The 27,303-nt window shown below is 37.5% G+C and overlaps 1 protein-coding gene across 2 annotated transcripts in view; it reads left to right on the top strand.

The window, feature by feature from the left end:
- The first annotated feature begins 338 nt into the window (after positions 1 to 338).
- Map3k7cl (MAP3K7 C-terminal like) overlaps positions 339 to 27,303 on the top strand; it is a 72,272-nt gene continuing 45,307 nt past the window's right edge. The window contains exon 1 of one of the 2 annotated variants that reach the window (XM_063252530.1): positions 339 to 417. The gene's annotated coding sequence lies outside the window, so the exon portion shown is untranslated. The other variant, XM_063252529.1, reaches the window with a different exon arrangement.

Raw genomic sequence — 27,303 nt, 5'->3', positions numbered from 1 at the left:
AAGGAGGAGGAGGAGGAGGAGGAGGAAGAAGAGGAAGAGGAAGAGAGGAAAGATATAGGAGTGAAAATAGACTTAACTCATCGTCTGTAATGACACCAATCTTGGAAAGAAAGTCACTTCTGTGATAATGGTATTAATCGACTCACATCAGCAACATTCTCATGAGCTAATCAGCTCTTAAAGGTTCTATCTCTTACCACTGTTGCACTGAGGGTTAAGTTTCCAACACAGGAGCTTTGGGGACATATTCACACTATAGCACCTTTCCTCACAGTGACGTCCCATGTCACATGTTTCAGTCTACCTTCCTGTCTGAGTCTCCCATCCTCTATCTGTTGCTTTGGGATGAGGTCCTGACCAATAGCGTTGAGGAAGACAGCAAAGCTCTGCACTTTCACTCTCCTCTCCTATTGCCAGGTTGGTGTGTCCAAAAGAGTCTCTTTCCTCTTCTCCAGAGCATAAAGCACAACTTTCTCCTGGGGTGAAGAAAGAGCTGTGGCAAAGAAAGGTATGGAAGGACCTGAGTGTCTTGAACGGATTTCACGCCATCCTCATTTCAGATTCTCACTTCACCCCAACTCACCTTGAGGGTGAAATCGGTTTAGGAGCTGTGGCGGATCCTGCTTGCAAATGCAGTTTGTTCTCGACCTTCCCACCGATGCCTTAAATCCTCCAGCATGCTGTGCCATCTGTTGTTCTTACATTGCTTTCCAAGTTCAGTGTGTGTCGCTTTCTTTCCAGTTATCTATATCCTTACGGTGCCGTGTCCTTTAATTACAAATTCGTTCACTGTAGTTTTGGGGAGGCTTGAAATTAGACGCATACCTCCATTCTTAATGGAGGATGACTGTGTTTTATATGTCTTGCTTTTGCAATTAGGATTCAGTCGTCTCTAGTTATCTGTGATTTTGCTTTTAGCAGGTTCACCTACCCACAGTCAACTACAGTCTGAAAGTAGCAAACGGGGAATTCTGGGTATAAATGTACACAGTTTAAGTTGCATGCCATCCTGGGTACCAATTCATCTCACTTCATCTCAGCGTACAGGCATTGCATCTCCTCGTATCATTCCAAGAAGAAAATTGAGCATGGTTATAAGGTGACATTTTGAGAGAAAGAGACAGAGACTCTGCTCATGTAACTTTAATTATAGAATATTGGTGTAATATTTTCTTATTGCTGTTAATCCCTTATTGTGCCTAATCTGTAAGTTAAACTTCATTATAGGAACCTATGTTTAGTACTATGTCTGTTTCCTGGCATTCAGTGGGGATCTGGAAAGAGAGGTCTACTGTGTAACCCTGCTGGACAGGTTACTTTGTAGTTTAATGATTGATGTGTTAGACTTTATTCCTTACATCTGATTTGATGTTTGTCATGTCTTTTATATCGTTAGTTTCTCTTCCTGTCTTTAATAGGTTTGATCCAGTTGCAGTTGAGCGCCTTTCACTTGATAATTATCACGCTTTTCCATTCTATCTTTCCTTCCTGGTTCTCAGAATTACGTATATTTCTGTACCTTTAAAAAATCAAGGCAGCAGTTATTTCTGTTATCATGATGCCCTTTGTACATTGCCACGCTTCCTCTCCCTCTTAATTAGCTGACTTCCACAGAATGCATTTCCTCTGCCTTCTGCCTTTCCTCTTGGTGACTGATACCTCATAGAACTTTACTGTTCGCCCTTCCTAGGCCCCAGCTGCAACTCTCAGGTCCGATGCCTGGGTGAAATACTTTAGAACCATTGATTCTGTACTTCTCTCAGAATTTTCCCTAGCAGAATGTTTTTTCCCCCTTTCTTCTTTAAGAGTCCCTATTTGAGAATAATCTGAGGATTTGGTAAAGAATTTTTGGAGTTAGGTTATCTGGGATTGAATCCTGTACCTGCCACTTCCTGGTTTTGTAGTGTCAGTTACTTAATTACTCTTTTATCTTTTCTTTTTTCTTCTCTCTCTCTTCCTCCTTCTCTCATTTCGTTTTCTCTTTTCCTTCCTTCCTTCCTTCCTTCCTTCCTTCCTTCCTTCCTTTCTTTTTTTTGAGACAGGGTTTCCCTGATTCTTATGTGTTCCAGGCTGGCCTTGAACTCACTAAGTAGCTCAGACTGGGCTCAAACTCATGGTGATTCTTGTGCTTCAGCCTCTCAAAGTCTAGGCTTATAGGCACGTGCCACTGTGGCCAGCTTTGTGCCTTAGTTTCTTCTTTGTTAAAATGACTTTAATTCTCACACCAACTTTAGGAATTTTTTGAGGCAACTACATGCTGTTTTTATCATTTACTAACTGCTAAATTTCTAATTAATGTTTTATGCACATTCCTAAACCTCATGTTAATATGTATACATTCATTATCACCGTGTATATAGATATTTATTTGTGTGTGAACATAATTATGTATGCCTATCTATCTAGTCATCCATCTCTCAGTTTTTTTTTCTTTTTTTGTGTGTCTTGGAATGATTGTTATGATTTATATGACTGATGCTTTGTGGACTGTATTCAATCATTTCCTTTCAAAATTCTTTTCCTTTGTGCTTCTTATCTACATTTTTGCTTCATGCTGTAAGGTATTTATTCTACTAGATATTGTCTATTATTATTTTGGGGTGCAATATGCCCTTCTTTTCTTCCAGCTCATCTCATGCAATGTTAGTTGGAAAATTACAATTTTTAGCTTCAGATTGTTTTTGGACTTGAATTTGATTTTTCCTTCATTATTTTCCCTGGTATTCTTCGTCTCTGTTTCTCTTAGCATATGCTAAATCTGAACAATCTGATCTCCCTCTCCCTCTTTCTCTTCTCTATGTGTATCTCTGTCTTTGTCCATTCCTAGGGGGTATAGTTCTGCTTATTTTGGTCTCCCAGTGGTGGCACCCAAGTGTGAGGGACAGGCAGAAGGGATGTGGACAGGTAAAACTCAATGCGGGTACTCCTGAAGGCAAAACTGCCTTTTCTCTTGTGCTTTTGTAGCCACATGGTAAGAAGAGGGCTCAGGTCATCTCTTGAAGAACAAGGAGATCATTTTGCTGGAGGTCTGGAGATCTCTGGAGGCTCAGATGGGTTCTGCAATGCCTTGGTTCTCTCTCCACGCCCTGGGGAAAATGCTCGTCAACTCTCCTGGAATCCAGCCCTTCCTTATAGATGCTGCCTGTTGCTTAGCACTTTTATGGTTGTGATTTGCAATTAATCAAGAATTGCTGGGAGGGGAAGAATTAAGAAGAATAAAGATGTGCTATATACATGTACCAACTCCCGGTGACGAATTCAATCATTAAATAGTACAAGCACATATTAATAAATTTTTTAAAAAGTTACTGAACATAGTAAAGTGATGCTACCATAGACAGTAAATTGTACCATGTATGTGTTCAGGATTCCAAGAAAGCCAGGCTTCCTTTTGGCAGCTGCAGCTCCAATGTAAGCATATTCTACTTTGCTCTTCTAGGATTAATTTATATTCTGACTTCACACAGAGCAGCACCTCAGCTTACAAGGATTCTGGGCCTGATCTGAGGGACAGACAAACCCATAAAACCTAAGTGCAGAATAGATGTGGGGGCCGCAAAGCCTCTTTGGGAACTTTAATATGCAGGAAAAAGGTAGTGGATCCTTCTCCCTAAGGATACTCTTGATCATCTAATTGGCTTAATATTGACAGGCATAGAGGCCCTTATGGGTCAGTCAGAAAATGATAACAGTTTCAGAGCTATGAGGTGCTATTGGATTTAATTAATCTGATCAGAGAATATTGTCAGGGGAATCTAAGATTCTTTAAAAATACTCATTTTCAGGTAAAACTGTTGGAGACTGTTGAGGCTGAGTACACATGCAGGGATGTGGCATGGCTCGGGTTTGACTGAACTGAGAATGAGGAGACACTTCAGGGGGCACCTGAGGCCACCTGAGACTTTCTGGATAGTTTTCTTTAATTAGCATCATCTGTTGCTCTGAGGGGTCCTTGAACCCCTCTCAAGATCCTGCTCAGATTTCCTGCGTTTTCCACTCAACTGCTTGCTTGTTCTGATTAAATACGGGCTGCCCAGTGTCAGTCAGCTAGCTGGCTAGGAGAGTTAGGAGCTCTGCCAAGGATGTCACTCTTCCAGCAGCCCTAGAGATCATGCCACTTGTGTCATTCTTTGGGCCTTCTCTGTGCACTCAATTTGGGCAGTGGGGTCTAGGCACAGACCCCAACATAAAACTGACTTCTCTATCACTTACTGAGTATGTGCAGCATACCTCATTGTTCAGGCATAGCACTAGTCTGCAGGGGCAAGGGCATTTGGCAATAAAGAGGGTGCTTGGTTTGCAGCAGTAACTTTTTTTATTTTAAAAAAGAAAAAAGAATAAAAATGATGACACAAAATTTCCAAATAAGATAATAGGAGATTAACAATGGTTAGTATATTGCATATTATTATCTTCAAAGTAGTTGCTCAGATAAGATATATGCATGAAAAATTGATCAAACATAGCACAAACCAATTTTTTTTTTTTTTTTGGTATGGGGGATAGAACTCACAACCTTGCACTTGCCAGACAGGCACTTAGGCCACTGAGCTACATCTCTGGCCCTAACACAAACCATTTTTTACATGAACTAATAGACATTAGTAGTATAATTATCACACACATATATGATAGTGCTCTAACTAATAGAGATTAGTAGTACAATTATCTTACCTATCGTATGTATATGAGAGATACTGCTCTCTCTATATACAGAGCAGTAGCTTTCATGGTTCTCCTTAGAGGATCAAATTTAGTTGTATGTGTGTGTGTTCTTTCCCATTGGCCAATGCTGGAGTTTAATTTTACAATAGACAAGAGACTTATTCTGATCTTAAATCAAAAGCAGAGTGAAGACAGAAACCTAAATGACAGCAATAATAGTAAGTCTCCGCGGTGTAGATCAGACCCTGGATTAATTGGAACAGTCCGTACTTTATTCCCTTGAACTGAGAGACCTTAGTCCAAGGGGCAACACTGAAGGTCACCTTAGGTAGAAAGTGGGTGAGGAAAGGTTGGTTAGGACACTCTGAGAGTCACAGGAGGCCAGATGCTCCGCTCCACAGGCGCTTGACCTTTGACTCAGAGCCCTCTTTTCTTCAGTACTTGATCCGCAGCTGATGCAAACCTTTTATTTATGCTTGTTCATTGGACAACAGAGCAGTTGAGCTGTTTTCACATCTATAAAAGGCAGTGCCGAGCGCTTTCTTTGATGTGTCCCGCCTCGGTGTGGCTAGCTATTCCTGGCAACTCGGTCTTCCCCCTGTAAGGTTCTGGATCCTACTCCTAAAAGCTCTAATTTGGGGATCCGAGTCTGAAGTAACTCAAAAGGTATCTTGTTTAACTGCTCATTTAAATAGCTAAGCCCCTGCCGCAACCATTTAAAACCCTCTCACCTTTCGTTTAGCTAAGCAATTCTTTTTTCAATTTTGGCTTGTTTATGAATGCATCTCTTTTTCTTTATCCACTGCAATTCCACACCTATAAAAAGCATTGATGGAAAGAGGAAGGAGTGAAATTAATATTCTTTTTAGGAAAGGACCTCAGCTGGGAATGCAGAGCTGTCAGGGAATGGCTCCTCATGTCCCTCCTGGGTGTGGTCGTCACAGTCATGGCCTGGGTTTTCCACCTGACTCCAATAATGGGCAGTTTTGGGGCAAGCTATTTAACACAGTTTTGATTTACTTTTTCCATCTGTAAAATAGAGATGATAATAGTTTTTAGCTACTTAATTTGCAGATTTCAATGAGATGAAAATAAGGGGCCTTTGTTCAAATGTTAAGACGGTGGCGGTAGAGCATTAAGCATAGGACTTTTATGCATGTGACACTTGGCACCACTCCTCTAGAAACTACTTCTGCTTGTAGGATTATTATGAGAATTAAATGAATTACTGCATTTAGAGTGCTTCAAGGAGTGGCTGACACACATGCAATCTATGAAAATGTTATTTACATGTGAAAAAATAGCAGTTGAATGACCTGGGAGCCCGAAAGATTGTGACTTGCTCAGGGTAACACATTAAACTGGTAGTAAAGGGAGGCTTAGACTTGCTTGTCATGGCTCCCTGCATTTGCAAATGCTTTCTTCAGTGATGTAGATTCATTCAATCAACATTTTGGGGTGCTTTCTATATTCCATGCACCACAGTGGACAGGGGTAATGTGCAGCTCATGATTTTTATTTTACTCATGTATTTCTTTATACACAGAGCTCTGTTGCATGCTAGAATAAATCTCAAGATAAAGTAACTCTGTCATGAACAGGTCATGAGACTTGCCCCTTTTTAAAAAGGTCAAGTAGATTTCATCGGGATCTTGGCATCACAATATGAAGACAAATTGTAAGTGTAAATTTTTAAAAAGAGAAGTGTAAACATAAATGATGGGGGAGTTTCCCATGTGTTAAGCTAGGGGATGAATTAAGTGATCTAGAAAAAGCTGTCTAGATTCCGCCGCAGTAATATGAAGATGCGTAGCTGTTCCTCTCAAGTCCAAGGCTGGTACAAGTGGGAAGACTGAGTTAAAAAGAGGTTAAACATTTTCTTTTTTCTTTTTTTTTTTGCAGTGCTGGAGAATTTTTTGTTCTAAATATGGCCATAAGGACAATTATTAAAAACATCTCAGATCAGTGGCTGATAAAATGCATTTAAACTCTCCATTTAAAAACTCAAAGGGAGTACAAAATAATATTCCATCTGTATTCTGACTTCTCTTCATTTCCTTTTTCTTGTTGAAAAGAGAATGTCACTCTTGTTCATTGTGAATCGCAGGCTCTAAATTTGGGAAGAGAATGCTAAAAGCATGCTAATTAAGCTCCAAAAAGAGTATTTTAAAAATTTTGAGCGTATAAATAATTTTACCATTCTGGGTATGAATTAGCTGTAGTTAGTCCAAAAGACTTTTTAAAGCAATATACTTTATTGTGTTTCAGGAATGATTTCCTGATATACAAATAACTTATTTTTTCATGGAACACAGACCATAAAGGACAAGATAGATTTATTTAATTTAAATTGTTTGGGTTGATTTAAATTAAACCTGTGAAATCCCACTTTGATTCTTATTATGGTCATGCTCACATTGAGTAAGACTTCTTAATGTTTAATAATGTACATTACTATGTCACATAAAAAGCACCTGTGAAATCTGTCCTACTGATATGATTCTTTCACTTAATATATCCTAATTAATATAGATATAAACTATAAAAGTTTTGGCCCTAAAACCTCAAAAAGAGAGAATCTCCTGTCCTTTGTTGGGATCTCCATTCCAGGGAGATGTCATTTGCTATTTAAGGGCTCTTCTAGGAACCGTCTTCGTTCCCATTTAGCTGGAGCAGTGATGGGAATCTGTTCTTTCTCTGATGGACTTAACAATACTATTTCTGTACCTCATTTGAGAGGCTGGGAAGCCATTCATTTGTGGTTAATACTGTAATTCTTAAAATGTATTTTTAAGATGCAGATGGAAATATCTGAAAGCTCATTTTAGTTTGAATGCTATCACTGCTCAAGCACACATGGAACTGTCAGCAAAATGTTGTTTGTGTCATGCAACGCCTATGAATCGAAAGCAGCTAAGCTAAAAAAAGGGAAATTGACAGGTGTCTTATTAGGGCTTAGCTATTAGTCATTTTTGTATCTGCACAGTAATTGACACTTCGTTTCTAAATGAGGATTGTGCATTTGCGTGCCTTCAGGAAGAAGTCCTGATGGATGATTCTAATCCACTATTTTAGGATGTGATGGCTTAATTTGAAGTGTTTTGATGAACAAAACATGACCTCTTCCTTGTCACTTTTCTGAATGTCCTCAGGTTTCATAGTACAATCAGGGAGTGAATGAATTTCACTAGGGTACTGAATATCTGATGACTAAGTGAGTTTGGCAGTGAAATTGGAGGTTGTGTTGGTAACTGGCTTCAACAGGAAAAAAGAAGAGGGATTATTTTCATTCTGTTCTATAAAATGTATTTTTGGTTATTACATGATGCTTGACTCTTACTGAATTAAAATCATAGAAGATATTCTGTGAATAATTATATTTACATTTAGGGGGTAGCTCCACCTTCTGGAATTTAAAGAGTTTAAAGTCTAATGGAAGTTTGGAAAGTATCAAAATGATTCCGTTCCAGAAAAGGAAACTGAGGACCTGAAATGTCGACAGTGTCAACATAGCTAAGTTAGAGACAAAATTAAAATGACAGAATACCAGAAACTCTTGATTCCATTTATGAAGTTAGAATCTTCTTTCTTATATCTCTATGCTAATGATTTTTGTTTTGCTGCTCAGAGGCAAATTGCTAAGGTGTTGCTCATCACATACCTCAATGTCACTTTTAACCTTACCTCTAAAACCACTAGCTATATCTAAATGGATAATCAAATGGAAAGTCTGATTTGAAGAATTCTTTAAGAAACTCCCACCACCATCACCAGCTTGTCAGTGGCTTCTAGGATGATTGCTGCATTTCTCAATGTCACACGTCTTTATGATTCTATTGAGGAGTAGTGACATGCCCAGAGGAGCCTGCACACTTTAGGTGGTCTCTATCATCACCTCACAACCAACTTTGAGTTCAAATTCATTATTTCTTTACATCTCCTGAATGCACAGCCCCAGATGCACTGGGGAATAATAAGGATTTTAGAGAAGGTTTTGTAGAGACATAGAGAAGATTATTTTATCATGGCGCACACACAGGAAAGCTTAGATCGTCTCTTTGGATATCATTCTTCAGCATTTCATGTTTCTCATTTCCTTTCTCTCTGGTCCCCTCCCTTCATTACCCACCGCTACACATGGACAGTTCCCTTCCTCTTCCCTTTTGTGATCACTTGGCTCTGAACTGAAGAATTTGTGCCCCTTTATAAAACAATGATCTATGGTAAACATTATGCATTCCTTAAATATGTCTTTGGGAGTCAGAAACGTTTCAGGTCATTGGGTCAGACCTGTGATTCTTTACAAAGACAATCCTAAAATTAAAAGTTAGCTTGGGTCCAAAGACAAAACTATACATAACATTAAAATTGATGTATCTCTTAATTTTTCTCCTTACGTCTCTGGCTTCATTGGGTGCTTTCCCTACTAGGCATTTGTATTTCAGGTTCAATTTAGCACCATAAATTTAACTGGCCCTCTGCTACAGAGCAGTCCCTGGGTATCTGTCTCTGCTTTAGTAGTTTAATTGATGCTGACAGTGGGGTGGTAAACCTGCAGGGAGGCGGAAGCCATACAATGTGCCAAGTGTCGTAGCACGAGAATGAACAGGGGGCTTTCAGAGATGACTGCGCCGAGGGTCTTGATCCGTGAAGGTTAGAGAAAGCTGCCAGTGCGACAGTGTCTGAGGAGACTGAACAAAATATTAGATGGTCCAACTGTAGAAATGGACATGTCATGAAATTAACATGGAGGAGAAGAGGAAAAGACATGGACGGCTTTGAATGCTGAACCAACGCTGTTATCTTCTAGTGAGTCAACAAATGGATCCTTGATCACTTTAATTTTTATCTGAGTTTTATATGTACTTAGAGTAAGGAGTGGAATGATTTATCAAATTTGTTAGCAAAACGCCCCAGCAGGGCTCATTCCTCCTCTGCCTCATCTACATTCCAGAGGTAACAACCATCAGGGTGATCATATTGGTCTTCACCTCTCATTTCTGCAAGATATGTTTGTATGACTTTCTTGCCTTGGTCAGTTTAGCTCATCGTCTTTTGACTTCCTATCAGGAAGGATGGGGATTTGGCTCTCTTTTTTCCCTGAACTCCAAAGAAATCACACACTGTTCTTATGGTAACTTTTTTTTGATAGTGCAGTTTTAGTTGGATCAACATTCAGTATTTATATTATTAAGCTCTTGTGAATCCTATCCACAGTTGAGGCAAATAGCCAACTACACTTACTTTTATTGTGTTGCAGAATTTTGGCACAGTCCCTGGGGGTTACTTTTATTTGTTATCCTTTTTATTTACTTCGTTATTCCCGTGTACTCATCTCTAACTCCACCCTGAAATTCTTTGCCAATTGTTTAAATCTCCTCTTGAGACAGTACCAGTCAAGTTACCCTAGCCCTTTTCTGTCTCTTACAGAGCCATTACTATAGCCTTTACACCTGCATCTATGGAATAGGAGCAGTGATCTTCTAACTGGGGACAGGCTATGCATGCAGGGTCATGCTGTGATTTCCTCTCATTGCCATCTTGAAGGGTCATTTTACCCTCTCTGCTGTTGGATCCGTTAGTTTTTGATATGTGTGTGTGTGTGCGTGTGTGTGTTCCAAGCTTCTTCTCTCCTGGTTAACTCTTGTATCTTTTTGAAAAAGAACAAAGAATACAAAAAAATTTTTTTTTTGGCCTAGAATCTGCTTGGCAATTGGTCAGGTATGGAACTCTACACTTTTCCCTTAGACAACTGAAGATTAGTTTCATTTTCTTCTGGTGTTCAGTGTTGAAACTGAGAATTCTAAAAATATCTCTGACTACTGATTCTTTCATGAGATGTTATTTTTTTCCTCTTTGGAATTCTCATAGTAGTCATTTGTCCCTTTTTTTGCAGATTTTTTGATGCTGTGCCTTCAGCATTTTTTAAAATCTCAGTCTTTCCTTCCAGATTTTTTATCTGGTTGTCGAACTTACCTTCTGATTTTCCTATAGTTTTGTTTTCTATTTTAGAGTTCCTTATCTAACTGACCTACTTTCTGGGGAATTTTCTTCATTTCATATCCCACTTTTTCTTTGGAGATTTTTATTCTGGATTTTGTGTTTTTAATTTCCAAGAGCACTGTTTTCTTCTATGAATGCTCTGTGATTTATATGTACAATATCGTTACTATTGTTAATGCTAGTTTTGAAGACATTTTCTTCTCTTCATTTAGTCTAATTCTTCTAAGATTTTTGTTCATTTTCTCATGATGGATACTTTCCTCAGATGCCTGAGCAGCCTTGGATTTTCGGCTGATGTTTATGTTGGGTGCATCAGAGAGAGAGAGAGAGAGAGAGAGAGAGAGAGAGAGAGAGAGAGAGAGGAGAGGAGGATGAGGAGAAGAAGAAGAAGGAGAAAGAAGGACAAGAGGATGAGAATGAGGACAAGGAGGATGAGGAGAGAAAGAAGAGGAAGAGGAGGAAGGAAGGGGATGAAAAGGAGAGGAAGAAGAGGCTCAAAACCAAATAGGCACATGGAGGGGGTCTGGCATCAGTGAGCAGCATTCTGATGTTATCTGTATTTTTTTGCCTTTCCTTCCTGGCTAATCATGCTTCCCAGAGAGGACTCCTCCAATATCCTGTGTGGAACTTGAAGGCTGCTGCCAGCATTTTCAATGACAAATGAAAGAACAGGGCTGGAATGGAAAGAGGTTCTCAGCATGTAGTATGCGTATGTTAGCTTAGCATTCATCTTCAGTAAAATATCTCCCTCAATTGTGTCATTTGGATTTCAGTCCAAGACCCTCTCTTTTATATGCTACTAGATAGAACACACCCATTTTAATTCTAGATCGAGAGAGGATGTTCTGTTGAATGAACAGAGCAGATTTGTTCTTTCTCCATTTTCCTCCTGTTTTTATCTGCACTCTCAAACATACCTAAAAGTTGAAATACAGTTTTATAGCGACCACCAGAATACTGACTTCTTGGGTTCTAATATTATCATTTTATTACTCTCGTTTTAGCACATACTATCTATCTACCCATCTCTTTGTTCATTATCGGTTAATCTCATTTTTTTGGGTGCATTTTCAAGTGAAGAGTAAGCATCAGGGCATTTCTTCCTAAATAAACAGCTAGTCTATTAAATTGGCAGTCAGTGTTTGTTTAGGCCTTTTCTTTTGACATAAAATTTACATACAATGAAAGATAGAAATCTTATATGACCAGTGTTATGACTTGTGTCTAGGTGTCCCCCAAATCCTCATGCAATCATACCTGGGGCTTTTCAGAAGGGTGTGTGACATAGGGTGTGTGACACTAGGATGGATTCATGGCGCAAGTCTAGAATCAAGGGCACGTGGATTAAGGGTGTGAGTACCTACCCTAATGGCAGGCAGCCCTGGAAATGACAGAGGAGACAGAGAGAGCTGTGTCATCCCTTGCTTATTTTACTGTCTTCTACCCCTATGAGCTGTTTCTTCTCTGTGAGGCCTGTCTGCCATGCCACCCTGCTTTGAAGCCAGCTGACTCTGAGCCGAAACCTCTATGAATGGTGAGCTAAATAAACCTTTCTACCTTTAACTTTGGTTGTTGAGTATTTTGTCTCAGCCATGAGAAAAGTGACTAAGACTGTTAGTCTCTGAGTTCTTACAAATTTGTAGTTCTGTGTTCCTGAAACTGTAATCATTACACAGAATACTGCCATCACATGAGTATATACTCTAATGTTCCTTCCATGTCAATCCCCACCTCAGCCCTGTAGAGTAAATCAGCTGTGATTTTTTTCCCACCATCAATTATTTTTGACTATTTTAATTTATGTATTTATTTTGGCTTTTTGAGACACAATCTTACTATGTAGTTCAGATAGGCCTTGAACTCAACATGTAGCCCAGGCTGGCCTCTAACATGCAGCAATTCTCCTGCCTCAGCCTCCCTAGTGCTGGGATTATTTTGACTCTTTTAGGTGTTCATTTAATTGAAAAGTTTCACAACAGCTTGCTGCTTTTGAGATTCATCCATGAGGTGTAATAAAAATACGAAGATTTAAATTTTAAAAAATGATTACTATAGAGACACATTCTATCAGTTTCCAGAAATCACTCTGTATCACTTCAAATGTCATTATTCCATTGTTATGGACACTTTCTGAAGCTTCTGCAAGTCCTCTTCTTGAGTGTCTTTGTGTTTTCCTGGATGCACTGATACCTTAAAGTCATTCAAAATGGTCACCTTTAATGGTCATTATGATTTGGAGGGAGGGACAAAAGTCACACAGTGCCAAATACAGTGAATATGTGGATAAGGGCACATTGCAGTGTTTACCATCCTGCCTTTCTTTTGCATGGCTCTCAGCAGCAGCAGCAGGGGGAGTAGTTTTGATCACACCTCATAAAGATGCATAAAAGGACTTCCGGAACTGCTTCAGAAGGCAGGGAGAATGGTGGAGAAGTGTGCTCAAAGTGAAGAGTGTTTTGAGGAGGATTAGTATAGGTCTTCCTTTACCGTAATAATTTATTTTTTTGTTTTAAAGAAGAAAAAACCAAGGAAAACAAAACAATAAAATCAATCAAAACAAACCAAAATAAGTGAAACTTTATGAAATCAACAAACCTTATGAAATCAACAATAGTTACTATAATGCCTTTTGTTGTCTTCAAAATAGCTGCAGATAATGTAAGAAAACTCAAACAGAACAGAAAAGAATAGAAACAATAAAACCAAAACAATGAGTGCAATAAAAGACTTCAAAACAAGCCAGTAGTAAATACATAATGGCTTCCATAACATGTCTTGTTATCTTTTAAATAGCTGCTCATGCCATCAGAATTAACATAAACAAAACACAAGAAAATAAAAACTCAACCCCCCAAAAACCACAATGAAAATGATGTGGTTTCCGGACAGAGCTCTCCTCCAAGGGGACTGGTTCTTTCCGTCTGCATTCTGTGAATTGCCTTTACTGTAATAATTTTAAAAATTAAATATTCGCTGTGTTGTTTTACATGTAGCACTAGTTTGTTCTTTTTCATGAATAAACAACATTTTTCTGTATGAAAATACTGAGGTTTTCTTATGTATTCTCTTATTAATGAATAGCTGGACATTTACAATTTGAGGATACAAGGTGTAAATCTGCTAAGAACAATTTGTACATGCATTTTTTTATTTAATTAAGTTTATCGGTATAATTTAGGTATATACAATGGTCACATTCATCAAAGGGAATATTTACGTGTACATCATATTCCTTGATTTGTCTTTTTTCTCCTTTCCATTCCTCTCTCTTCCCTTCAACTCCACTTTCCCTTCTTATTTACAAAGCTTTGTTTCCATTTTATCTTTCTTTTCTCATTTTTTCTTTCTTTCCTTCCTTTTCCCCTCCCTTACTAGTTCCCCTTTCCTTTTGAATAATTTCTTTCCATTTTACCATAGCTCTTGTACAATTAGGTTCTTATTTACACTTTCAGTTCCTCACACCAGTTGTGTCAACGTGATATTTACACGTGTGTCTGATTTATTTCATTTAAGAGTATGGTCTCAAGGTCCATTCATTTAGCAATGAATGTCTCAAGTACTCTGTTATATAAAAAATTCCACATCATTTTTATCCATTCATCAGTTGATGGGCATTTGAATTGTTTCCAAGATTTAGCTGTTACAAACTGTGCTGCTATAGACATGGGTGCACATATATAACTGTAGTATCATGTTTTTAATAATTCTGGGGAAATACTAAGAAGAGTAATAGCTAGGTCAAATGGGACCTCTAGTCCTAGTATTTTGAGGAATATCCACAATGATTTCCGAAGTGCTGGCACCAGTCTACACTCCCACTAACAATAAAAAAGTGTTCCCTTTTCCTCACAACCCCACCAGCATTTGCTATGGGTTGCTTTTTTCATAATAGTATTCTTTCTGGTGTGAGATGGAATCTCAGTGTTATTTTAACTTGCATCTCTTGAATGATCACTGTTGTTGAACATTTTTTTTCATATTCTTATTTGCCATTTGCACTTCTTCATCTGAGAAGTGTATATTCATCTCAGATGCCCATTTTTAGATTAGGTACTTGAATTTAGGGAATCTGAATTTTTTTCAGTTCTTTATATGTGCTAGATACTAGTCTGTTGTCTGAAAGCAACTAGCCAAAATTTTTTTCCTACTCCATGGATTGCCTTTTTACTTTGTTGGAGACTTCTTTTGCTGTGCAAAAGTTTTCTTTAATAAGATGAGATCCTAGTTGTTGATTCTTTGTAGTATTTCCCATGAGATCTGGGTTTTATTCATGAAGTCTCTGCTTACCTATGTCCTCAAGAGTTCTAATTATTTTCTCTTCCAGGAGATTTAGTGTTTTCTGTTTGAATATTTAGATTTTGACCTTAATTTAGTGTATAGTGATAGACATGGGCTAGTTTGCGTCTTTGGCATGTGGAAAACCAATATTTTTCCACTACCATTTATTAAAGAGACTACCTTCCTTCCAGTGAATGTGTTTGGTCTGTTTATCAAAAATAAGGTGATTGAGTGTGTTTCTGCATCTTCTAATCTGTTCTATTGATCCTCTGAGGTGTTTTGTTTTTTTTTTTTGCCAATACCATGCTGGTTTTTAAAAAATCAAAACAACTCTGTAGTGTAACTTCAAGTCAGGGATTTTGGTACCCCCTGCCTTGCATTTGTTGCCCAGAATTACTTTTGATATTCTAGGACTCTTCTGGTTCCAAATGAATTTTAGGATTGCTTTCTCTAATTTTTTCAGGTATATTAATGATATTTTGGTTGGGATTGCATTCAATTTGTATAACAACTTTGGGAATATGACCATCTTCACTGTGTTGGTTTTTCCTACCCAAGAGCAAAGGATATCTTTTTGTTGTCTGATATCTGTTTATCTCCTTTTTCAGAGTGCTATAGTTTTCAGTATACTTCCTTTGTTAGACTGATTTTAAGTGTTTCATTTTTTTCTGTGCTATTGTGAAAGGTGTTGTTTCCATAATTTCTCTCTCAGCGAGTTTGTTATTTGTGTACACATCTTTTTTGAAGATCTCTTTTGTTTTCTTGAGTAAAAATGTCAGAGTGGCATTTCTAGATTATTACATGATTAATTTTATAAAAACTGCTTTTCTTGCAAAGTAGCTTTTTTTTTTTTTTTTTTTACTGGTGATAGAATTCATGATTTTGCTCTTGCCAGGCCAAAGTAGTTTTACTGTTTTAATGTCTCTTCTATAGCTGTTATGGATTGGATATAACATGTCCTCTGAAGTTCGTGTTTGACATCTTGGTTCCCAATGCAGCAGTGTTTAGAGATAATACTTTTGTCATTAGGACTGTAATTTCATAAACTGGTTACTCCACTGGTGGATTCATAATCTGATGCTGTTGTTGGGAGGTGATGGTAATTTAGTATGTGGGGCCTAGTTGGAGGGAGTGCGTCATAGGAACATGTCCTTGGGTATTGCATCTTATCCCCATCCTCCTCCACTCTGACTCTCTTTGTCTGCTTCCTGACAATCATGGGACAAGCAGCTTGCTTCATCATAGACTTACCCACTCTGTGATATTTGCTTCACCCCAGCCCTACAGTGTTGGGCCAAAGTGACCATGTACTGAAACCTCTGAGACCAGAAGCCAAATAAGTCTCTCCTTCTCTAAGTTGATTTTATTGGCTAGTGTAGTAATGCATCCAGATGTTCAACCTCCTTTTTTTTTTTTAAACTGGGGATTGAACTCATGACCTTCCACTTGCCATACAGGTGCTTGTGCTGCTGAGCTAAATCCCTGTCCCTTTGCTCAATATTCCTGATGAAGTATTGTTGATGTTAGTGTTGTTAATTATAGTCTTTCTGGTGTGTGCATCTTAGTGTCTCACTGTGGTCTTCATTTGAATTTGATTGTTTCTTAAACAAATTAGAGCCATTTCTTCTCATTTTATTTTCCCCTTTACCTTTGCTTTCAGAGGCACTTACAACTGCCAACTCCTTAGCTTGGGAGGATTTTTTAGTGCCATCTGTTTTAATTGAGTCTCAGCTTTCCCCTGCTTTAAATTTGATTTAACTCTTATATACTAAATCACTTTTTACTACTCTTCTATTTAATTTCCAGCTTGCAAAATATTTTTCTATTTTCTTTTCCCCATTCCTCATGAATTCATACCTAAAAGCAAATCAAAACCAACAAAAATGAAACAACAACAAAACTATTGTTTTGGTGGGGTTTTGGAAATACAAAATATTTAAGCTTCCATTTTTAAAAATCTGGAGGTCTTTTTGGTAAGTGAGGCGTAGATCATGGCTGGAAGTGTCTGATGTTAATAAAACACTATTTGAGGTCAGCGCTACAAAATTATGAATATGCTGTAAGACATTCACTCCATGAGATGACCGACAGTCTTGTAGCATTGAGGAGGCTCAGTAACCAGTGGGGATAATCCTGAGAGCCATTTTTACATCTGTAAGACCAGCAACATACTTTATACTGAGATGGAGAGCTACATAAACATATAGACAATAAATGTACCCCTAAAAACTTCCCTTTAGCCAAATTTCTTCAATTCCTACAGCTACTCAATTTCCACCAACACAGAGGAAATGAAATAGAACAGCCAAAAGTAGGGATTTGGATGATGAAAGAAGTAACTGCTTCAGTGTTGCCAACCACTTCTGAGGAAATATTCATGGATTTGGTTGCAAATTCTGCATGGAGAAATAAAAGAGAAGAGATAGTACTTTAAAAATATCAGTGGGGTTTAGGAACTTTTCCTATTGTCCCTTCGGAATTTAAATATTTCACATTCTTACTTTTTGGAGTCTTATTCTGCTTTCAAAGTAGTATTTGGCTGGAATATCCATCTTTTCATGTGAATTAACGCTAGCAGTGAGGGCGGTGCTGCTGGCAGGCTCTTTCAAAGTGTGAATGGCCAGCATGATTCATCTCTCATTTGCTCTCCAGGCCAAAGACATAACTTCCTGGGGCTTGGTTTCCTCAAGAAGAAGTTAGAACAAGTTATTCTAATCTTCCTCGTGTCTCTGCTACTTTTAGGCACTCCATATTGAGTGTTGCACAAGGAATAACTCGTAATTTTAGTGTTTGAGTGAGTTAACCAGATTTGGATCAATTGGAATTAGATTTTCAAATAAGCAGACTTCTTTGCACTTTTTCAGATTTTGTATTTCTCCTTCACAAAGAAATATCTTCTTGAGACTCCTGCTAAAGTGACAGAAAAAGGCATCTATTTGAAAGGCATTTTCACCCCTGAGCAGGATTTTTGCTGTGTGAATGAAGATATTTATTTATGGTAACAAATTGAATCTAACACTTTGTGAGTTCTGGAACTTTTGGCAAACCACAGACTTTCTAATTCTCAGATTGTTTCCTTATTTTATTTTGGTTTTGTTTTTGATACTAGAGATCAAACTCACAACCTCGTGCTTACCAGCAAGTACTTGAACCACTGCACTAAATCCTTGGCCCAGTTTGTCCCTTTATAAAGCAGGAGTGACAGTGGCTATCTTAAAAGGGTCTTTGGGGCTCTATCTTGTCTACACAAAGAACTTGACTGAGTATTTGCACCACAGTGCTTGTATGCTGTTATTATTCCTCACCTTTATTTTGAAACTATAATGTTTCATGGGATCTTGACCTATTCTACCCAGGAAGGTATTACCCCAGCCATTTTTGAATGTCTCCTATCAACCTCCATTTTCTCTTTTTTTCCCCAAATTAACTTGCCAATTGGAGAAAAAATTCTTTCCCTAGCCCATTTATGGTAGACCTATGGCACAGACGTTATCTGCTCAAGTATCTGCTCCTGTGGAGCAAAGGACATGGCCTCAAGCTTGGTCAATACCCCAGTCCCACCCCAGCACCAGGTATTGAGCCCTGGGCTTTCTCACTGAGATACATTCCAGCCATTTTTATGTTATTATTTTAGTTAACTAACTAATTTTGAGACAGGATCTCACTAAGTTGCCTAGCCTGCTCTCAAAGTTGCAATCCTCCTGGCTCAGGCTTCGGGATCCTGGGATTATAGGCATATGTTGCCATTTCCTGTAGGCTGAGGTCTATCTTACTCAGTATTGAAGAAAAAACTCTTTTTTCCTCCATTTAATTTTTAGAACTAGGAGGACTAGTAGGCATCTAGTGACCAGGTCATGGGGACTATCTGAGAATCTAAAGCTAACGGCGGGAAGCATCTGTAGGGACAGGTAGAGAAAGTTAGTTCCCTGATTATATCATTTGTGCCTCTGAATAAATCCATTTAGAAAACTAGAATGCCCACAAGTTTTCTAGTTTTATGAGGCAAAAACAAAACAAAACAAAACAAAACCTTGCTGTATTCAAGCTAAAATTAAATTGATTCTCAATACCTGCAACTGACAGAATGGCTCATTTAGACTTAAATTTATTTCTCCTCCCTCACTCATGTGGGAGGTTTGGCTTGGATTTGGTTCTTTCTTACAGTAGGAGGGCTGTCAAGTAAAGACATAAAATCAGCGGATTACACAGTGATCCCTGCTGTGCAGTGTTTGAGATTTTTAGAAGTACGGGTAATTCAAGTTTCTTTAGTAATTTCAGTAAACTTCTGAACTAAAAACTGAAATTTGTTGGAGTCAAATCTAAAAGGCACTCAGAACGCAGCTGTTTAAGCCTTTTAGTTTTAAGTGGTTTATATGTTCACGGGTACATGTCTTTGTGGTTAGGAAACAAAATGGAAACCCGGGTCCTAGGTGCTCAGCTCTTTCCTCACAATGTATTTTTTCCCAAATGTTTTATTTTTATTAATACAGCTTCCAGTACACTAAGGTTACAGTCCTCGTGTGGAGCTGGAACACACGCACAATACATCCGAATTCTTTTGGCTTCCCCTCCCCTCCCTTGGCCCTCCTTCCCTCTCTTGGTCCCTTTGCCATTTGCAGAAGATCTGTCTCCCTGCTTCCTGTTATCTACTTTTAATTTGGTTCTTTAAATGATTTATTCTTGGGGTTTTCAACGAAGGGAAACCAAATTTTAAGCTGTGCAGCTGATTTATTAGCCTCAACATTACGTCTCAAGGTGCATCGTGACAGAGACCACTGATGACACGGGCACCAATCACACATGAGGGACAGAGAAGGAAGGTCCCACGAGGGCACAGTTTTTGTGTATCTCGTGCTGTCGGGGAGAGGGACCCTGAATGCATCAGCACTGCAAACTGTGCCTTGTGTTCATGCTTAGTGTACACCCCACCCCATGTCAGTGTGGTTCTTTTTAATGTGTTGCCATGTTTTATTTCCGTTACAAGCTTGGCTCTATAAAGTTGATTTTGTAAGAGCCCCAGAAGACTACACAGTTTCTTAAATGTATTATTATACTTTTTCTCCAATCCGATTTTATGGGTACATTTTTAGATATACATAATGATCACATGCATCACAGAGAATTCGTACTTGTATATGACGTAACTTGATTCTTTTTTCCCTCATTCTTCTACCTTCCCTGTAATCTTTTCTCCCCTCCCCACTTAAAAAAGCTTTATTTCCATTTTTTCCTTCTTTTCTCACTTTTTAAAATTACTTTTCCCTTTTTTCCTTTCCAATTTTCCTTGTTCCTCTCCCTATTTGAACATGTTCTTCCTATTTCACAATACCTGACATATATTTTGGCCTTTATTTACACTTTTGGTTTGTCATACCAGAGAAGCAATGCAATGTTTATGTGTATGTGTGACTATAAACATGGGCATGTATACGTAAGTGTGTTGTGGTATTTTTAAATCTTCTGGGAAGATACCCAGAAAGGGAATAGCTAGGTCAATGGGGCCTCTAGTCATAGTGTTTTTTTGGATCTACACATTGATGTACACAATGGTTACACCAGTCTACACTCCCACCAACAGTGGAGAAGGGTTCCCTCCCCTCACAGCCCACCAGCATTTGTTAACAGTTGATTTCTTGATGATGATCATTCTTTCTGGAGTGAAATGGAATCTCAGCATTATTTTAGTTTGCATCTCTCAAAGGACCAGTAATGTTGAACATTTTTTTATATAATTATTTGCTGTTTGCACTTCTTCACCTGAGAAGTGTGTATTCATCCCAAATGCCCATTTTTGGATGGTTCTTTAAATCAGAGGGGGTGGTCCTGATTTTTTAGTTCTTTAACTTTTCTCAATAGTAATCTTTTGTCTGAGGAACAGCTAGCAAACATTTTTTCCTGGGTTGTCTCTTTACTCTGTTGGTTGTTGTGCAGAAGCTTTTTAATAAGGTGAGATTCTAGTTGTTGACTTTCTGTGATAGTTTATGTGTGATCAGGGTTTTGTTCATAAAATATTTGCCTACACCTGTATCAAGAAAACTACATATAGCTTAAACTCATTCTTGCTTAGGTAACATTATTATCAAAACTAATACTGCAGAATAATTTTCTTTTCAATGAATGTTATTCCCAGACCCAAAGGAGTCTCAAAACATGTCACCTGAATTTATTAATTAAATTTTAGGGTCCAGCTGATGATTTACAGGAAAAAGATGGAGAAAACATATAAAAGACATGGTAAAAGGCAACTCAGAAAACTACAGTTGGTTAGTAGCATTTTTTGGGTACCAGGCAGCAAACTCAGGACCTTACACTTGCCAGGCAGGTGTTGCGCTGCTGAGCTACAAACCTGGCCGGAAACTATTATTGTTTAAAGGAAAATTTTTTCTTTAAATGAAGTAGAGGGGTAAACTATAGATTTTTAGGAAATGTCAAAAACACAGCAACCTATTATATATTTGGACATCAGATTAAAAATAAAAAAGCTGAGGAAAGTATTTAAAATGTTTGTGAGAGAACTGGAGGTTTGAATGCTGTCTGGATGATTAATGATGTTGAGGAAGCACTGTTTTGGTGGTGGCTGCTTGGTGTGATATCACTGCCTGATTGTGCTAAAGAAGGGAGTGCTCCTTGCCTTTGGGGCTGCATGCTGAGACACTCACATGTGATAAGGAGCTCACACTTTCCTTGGGATAACATTGGGAAGATACAGTAAAGTCCACGCTATAATAACAACTTAAAAAATTTGCTGTTGTTAGTCTCTCTGGGTTACATTCTTGGAAGAAAACATGTACATGTTGAGATATAAGATAAACAAGATTTATAAGAAAATAGAAATAATAAAGAATGCTAAAAGAAATTTTATTCTCTTTCCAAGAGCCTGGTGTCTAAGTTATTATAAGAATATGAACACATATGTCAGATTTAATGAACTACAAATGATAAAATCAAAGAGTATAAAACCACTTAAATTTTCTGGATAAGTCAAGTTTAAAAAGGCAAAACAAAACTAAAACACATGATTCTATTTTGGAAAAATCCTGATTTAGCCTATCTATTCTTGATGTTAGCTATTTCTGTATTGATCAAATTTCTAAAAACTAAGGGCCTTAGGTAAAATCTGTCCTATAATCTGATTTGGTAAGGCCGTGGAGAAAAATGGTATTTATATTTTTAAATAATTGAAAAATATCTAAAGGAAAATAGTGCTTAGTAACATTTGGAAATTATATGAAATTCTAACTTCAGTGCCCATTATATAATTTAACTTGAGCACAGATATTAATATTTATTTACTGTTTTTGTGAGTAACATTATATTGTCTATGGCTGCTTCCAACTTAGAGCAGATGAGTAATTATACCAGAGATTGCATGGCTTGCAAAATCTAATTATTTTTCCTTTGGCCCTTTACAGAGAATGTTTTTCACCCTTGATAAACAAACTGAGCCCTAGAGGTATGAAGTGTCTGGACTAAATATACACAGGTTTTGATGGTGGAACCACAACTCACACTTAGGTTTTCTGACTCTAACTTCTCTTAATTTTGAGTGCGATTTTTTTCCCTATAGTTTTGCTCCCTTGAAATAATAATGTTTTCTACTTATAAACTGTTCATTATCTTCCTGGCATTCTTTAAAAGTTTGTTTTTCATCATAAGATGTTTTTACGTTTTTACTGTTTAAAAAAGTTTAAAAAAATTTTTTATTAGTGCATGTTGTGATGGATAATGAACATATTCATTGTGGGAGTTGGTACATACATGTTCACATTTTGTCTTTTCCTTTCTGGCATTCCTGTGCACATTTATATTTACTCTTTAAATCATCATAATGATCTATATGATAGATACTATAATAAGTCTTCATTTTATACTTATAGAAATTGAACATAGATTAAACAAAGTTCTAAAGATACAGACAGGTGGGGGATCTAGATGGCTTGACTCTGAAATGCTGCACACTGATTCTGACCTTATTAACAAAATGGGAAACAATTGCACTTGGATGTGTTCAATAAAACTTTATTTATAAAAATAGCAGCCTAGATTTGGCTCTTGGAAGCCAATTCACCCTTCCTATGGGCTGGCACAAGTCCTGTGGAGTAGCCCAGGAGGAGAAACAAGCCAATTTGCCCTTCCTGTGAGTTGACAGAAGCCATGTGGGCCTGGGAGGAGGAACAAGAAGCCAATTCGCCCTTCCTGTGAGCCAACTGGTGCTCAGGCTTGGAGACAAGAACAACATCCCCTCACCTGTAAACACCAGCTGATTTGGAGAATAGGCTGAGTCAATAGCAACTGAAGTACCAAAACATCTTAACACTTGTATTGTCTGACTGACTTTGTGGGCCTGAAGCTGGTAGTCTGAGCATCTATTAAGAAGATAGCCCTATGCAGTATAACAACTCTGTCTTGTTTTTGAAATCCAACACTGTTCTGACAGTTTTGTTTTGTTCTGTTGTATTGTTTTGTTTTATTTAATGTTCTGTTTCGATTTGTTCTATTCATTTGATTTTCTTATGTCTGATGCTATGTGCAGCAATTTTGAAGATTATAAGAGGTATTAAGGTAGTCACTGTTGATTTCCCATTATCCTGTTCTTAAGTCCTGTATTACTTTTACTATTTAGGTTTAATTGGCTCTGTACTGATTAGTTTTATTTTGTTTTATTCTTGAAATAGAATAAAAAAAAATTAAAAAATTATAGTATATTCTCAGATCATAGTTTTCCACTCTGTATTACTTTACCACAGTCTCAGCATCTGGTGAGCGTTATGTTTTTTTAGAAAGGGAAACACCAGTCTCATGAAGGAGAAATCATTGGATGGTTTAATGATTCTAACACCTCACTTCTCTTTTGAGCTTTAGGACAAAAGAGACGTGGATCGTTTTGCTACCTAAGTGAATTTGAATTAGTGAAAGCAGTTCCTAATCTCCTTTAAAATGAAAGGCTCTCGCAGTGTATGATCAGAAATCCTTACACTGTAATTATGTGCAATTTCTGTTCATCAGTTAAAAGAGGAAATAGTCTTTGAGGAATAGTGTGTTGTTTTAATTTTGAGTCTCAATCCTTGCTTTGCGGACTTTCTTGTCCTACCTCACAAGCTGGTGTGCGTAGGAACAACAGCATCATTGCAAACAAGGATCGTGGAGGTTTCTCTGAGAATCTGGAAATTCTGGCAGGAAGTTTGGCTGCCATCAAGAGCAGAGAAGAAGCCACTCCAAAGAACAGTGGTCCATGATCAGCTTGTTGTTCAGTCCATAGTAGATATGGAGTGAAGCTCCAAAAACCAATTGGAAAAAGTATTTATTAACTTGTGTTGGTTTCAAATGGATACTGTATGTCTGTGCTTTCTAGACAAAGAGGGTGATACATGACTGTGGCTTCTGCTTCACTGGGAAAAATCTGATACATTAAATTCCATTTGTGAGGATGGAATTGTGAGGGATGAAAGACAGGGAGGGAACTGAATGCAGCAGGTAAAAAGCTGTTTTCCTAGAAGAGGATTCTGCCTATGCCGTGTAGCACTATGGGTGGAGTGGTGATGTAACTGTCTACCGGACACTCAGGTTGAGTGAAGGTGAGACAGATGTTGACAGAATTGTGGTCTGAAGGTCAAATCCTGCTGCTGTCTGGTTTTGAAATACTGCCACATGCCCTTATTTTGTCAGTAAAGTTGGAGGCCACTTGTTCACATACATGTCACCTTTGGTGGCTTTTGTGCCTCAATGGTAGAAAGAAGAGCTTGCAACAGATCATAGTGGCCAAGCAAGGGCAAAGTATTTATTATTTGGTTTTTACAGGAAGTTTTCAGATCCTTAGTTATATGAAAAGATTGACTGTATCACTTTTATAAAGTATTTCTTTGTGGGAGACTATATAGGCTGAACGTATCATGTAGCAATAGAGAGGTGACTTTAACGTGCTGGTGAAAATGTCTTTTAAACCATTCTCTAAATTCCTTGCATTGCCATTAGTTTTTGTTTTTTTTTAAATTGACAGAAACCTGGATACACTCAGTCCTACTGAGTCCATGTGGCAGCATTTTGGAATTGGCATTTTAAAAGTCTTACGCCCAGTAATCAGGCAACTTTGAGAAACATTAACTTGGGAAATATCAAGTTTTCACAAAATTCTTATTGAATTATATTGTAAAATTTACATCATATGACTGTGACAATAATCTTTACCATGCATATAGAATAGGTCATAATTCAGAAGCCAGAGCATCATGTGAAAAGCCCTTGGAAACTGTTAAGAATAATTTCCTGAATAACAATGGTGTGATTCAGATCCGGAACACCCCTTGAAGGCCTGTCTGTTTTTTATTTAAATTTAATTTAATTTAATTTTATTTAAAAGGAAAAAGAGAAAAAAACAGAACAAAACAAAACAGTGTAAGGGTACAAGTAATACAGAACTACAAAAAAAACCCCAAAAAACAAAAAACATATCACCAGTTAATAGGATTACACACTGTCATCTTAGAGACAGTGGTTCACAGGATCAAAGCTTACAAAGTGAACATTCAAACAGTGAGACTGCAAACAGTTGTGTTCAATGATCCAACCAAAAACATTAATATGGTCATCTATTTAACACACCTAAACACACTTGCTGTTGTATCCTTTAGGGCACTTTCTTTCCCCCTCTCTTTATTACAACAAATATTACACATTTTGGGTTTTATTGCTCCCATAGATCTTATTACTTTTTTTTTTTTTGGAAGAGAATAAAATCAAACATGATAAAACAAAGCTGTGAGTCAAAACCAAGGATAGATAGCACATGATGCAAAAATAGAGTACAAGGTTGTCAACAATGGTTACCATAATGCCTCTTGCTTCCTTAAGAATTGTCTATCTCATTAGGTATTATAAAGTTGAACAAAACAGTAGAGAACAAGACCAATAAAACCTAAACATTGTAAACATTACAGGACTTCAAAAGAGGATGACAGTCAAACCAGAATGGGCATCAATCATAGTGAATCTTATTGCCTTCAAACTAGTTGCCTATACTCTGATACTTGATATTATCATGCAGAACGGAACAGAGTCAAATCAGTCAAAACAAGATAGTGGGAGTATTACAGGACTTCAAATCAAGTTAATAGGAAATCAAAAAAGTTACTATAATATATCCTGCTAGTTTTTTTGTATTTTTCCCTTAGTTTAAAAAAGTAATAAAAAAAATTAAATTTTTTTTAATGAATAAGGGAGAGATTGAGATAAAAGAGGGCACAACAACATAACAATACAGGTTAAAGCATGACAGTTTCAGCAACCTAGTGCTTCACCACCAAATAACCTGACTTAATAGTAGTTACCATAGTGTCTTTTTCCTTGAAATATTTGAATATAACTTCGTATACTATAGCATCAAACATATCAAGGCAGTGTAAAACCATTCAACTGGATGAAAGCATTGTAGAGTATTTAGAACCAGCTAACATAAAAACTAACAATGGTTTCTATATTATCTCTTTGCCTATGTCAATTTTTGTTTATACTATCACATATAATAAAATCCAGCAAGACACAACATGATAAAACCAATGGAGACAGAAGGGCCATAGTTTGGTGGGGCTTCAAAACAAGATGGTATTAAATCAGCACTGGCTATTATGATGTCTTCTTTTCTTCAAAATAGCTGTTCATTGCATCACAGGCAATAATATCAAACAGCCCTGAATAAAGCCATTCCAATTAATGATCGAAAACTTTATAAGGCTTCAAGGCCACTTAATGGGGGATCATGGTTACCACATACTTTTATATATTGGAATCATTTCCTACACTAGGGAAACTATTCGGTATTCACAGATGCAAGTTTGATTTATTTCACTTATGAGTATGGTTTCAAGCTGCGCCCATTTATTGATAAATATCTCAATGTGATCCTTCTTTATAGCTGAGTAGTACTCCATTGTATAGAAATGCCATAACTTTTTTATCCATTCCTCAGCTGGATGGACACTTGGGTTGTTTCCAAGATCTGGCTATTACAAATTGTGCTGCTATAAACATAGGTGCACATATATCACTGTGGTATGATGCTTTCAGTTCTTCTTCTGGGAATATGCCTAGAATATGCCTAGAAGCTGGAAGAAATGGGACTTCCAATCCCAGTTTTTTGAGAAATCTCCAGACTGACCACAAATGTTGTACCAGTCTACACTCCCACCAACAGTGTAGGAGAGTTCCTTTTTCCCCACAGCCTCTCCAGCATTTGTTGTTGGTGGTTTTCTTGATCCTGGCCATTCTTTCAGGAGTGAGATGGAATTTCAGTGTGGTTTTAATTTGCATTTCTCTAATGACTAATGATGATGAACATATTTTCATGTATTTATTTGCCATTTG

Source organism: Cavia porcellus, unplaced genomic scaffold (genome assembly GCF_034190915.1).
Source record: "Cavia porcellus strain 051 isolate PalLab524CR breed Dunkin Hartley unplaced genomic scaffold, mCavPor4.1 scaffold_7, whole genome shotgun sequence".
In the NCBI taxonomy this organism is placed as follows: Eukaryota; Metazoa; Chordata; class Mammalia; order Rodentia; family Caviidae; genus Cavia; species Cavia porcellus.
Note: the sequence above shows the minus strand (reverse complement) of the source record. Positions and strands in the feature narration are given on the sequence as shown.